The sequence below is a fragment of the Solanum pennellii genome, chromosome 9 (assembly GCF_001406875.1).
Source record: "Solanum pennellii chromosome 9, SPENNV200".
Lineage (NCBI taxonomy): Eukaryota > Viridiplantae > Streptophyta > Magnoliopsida > Solanales > Solanaceae > Solanum > Solanum pennellii.
The window spans coordinates 3,932,785-3,933,981 of NC_028645.1; positions in this window are offsets into that span (position 1 = coordinate 3,932,785).

Sequence of the window (1,197 nt, forward strand, 5' to 3'; positions counted from 1 at the left end):
TATATATATATATATATTAACTTGTAAACTCCTAATAAAATTGATTGACGGGTCACGACTAAGGAAGAGAATGTTTTTCACGCTAGAGTTGAAGGGTTTGAACCCTCCTCTCTTTATTAAGGTAATTTAGAATCCCAAACTCTTAATCTTTACTCTGCCAATATGCTTGTTATGAGTAGAGATTGACTTTGGAACTAAAGTAATTTTGGATATTGAATGTAATGGGGTGGTTGAGATTCCTTATGTTCTTTATTAGACGTTTCAAATTTGAGCTTTTAGAGACGAAAACAATCTTACTAGAAGCACCCCTCTAGAAGTAGGCATTATAATGTGTGAAATCCAAATTTAATCAGACTCTAGATCTTCAAAGTAAATCAAAAAAGAAAAAAGAGAACTTACAGAGACCACTATAATTAAGGAGGTAATTACACAACTCTCCCTGGTAGTTTGTGATATTACAATTATTTTTTCTTCAAATTGTAAAACTCTCACAAAATGTTCCAAAATTGCCCCTTGTGGCATGAATTATTGAATCTTTTAGTTCCAAAAATACAAAATCTTGGAACTTAAACATAAAGAGAAAATCCCGAATAATAATGAAAGTGTCACATTTCTTTAACTTTTAAAAGATATGTTATGGTTTATGTTTTTCTTTTTTAATTAAAGATCCAAAAGGAGATTAATATTTGTGTTGCTTCAAAGGAAGTGCATTATCATGTTCTTATATTTCTAAATTTTTGTAATAAGAAAATCATGATTAAGATACTAATTTTATAAGATTTAAGTGGTGAAAATCAAATTACAAAGGATAAATATTTGTTGAACATGAAGAAGTGTATTAGAATTTCAAATCTGTTTTTTTTTTGTTTTGTTTTTAGAATTTTGAAGTAGGTATTGTTTCTCTTTGTTGAAAATAGTATAAGGAGGTTATCTACAAAATTTGAAATTTGTCTCAATAGCTAACTATATGTCACTTTTTTATACAATTTTAGAGCTATCAAAAAAGGTTGGCCTAGCCCCACTCAATTCAAGCCTCGTGCGTGTAACGACCTGTTTAGTCGTTTTGAGCAGCAGATTTTATTTCTGGAAAAACTGTGTGAGTCGACGGAACCCACGACGGACCGTCATGGGCACGACGGGCCGTCGAGGGTGTCTCGTTCCAAAAGACTTAGACTTCTGAAATTTGGGTACTGAAAT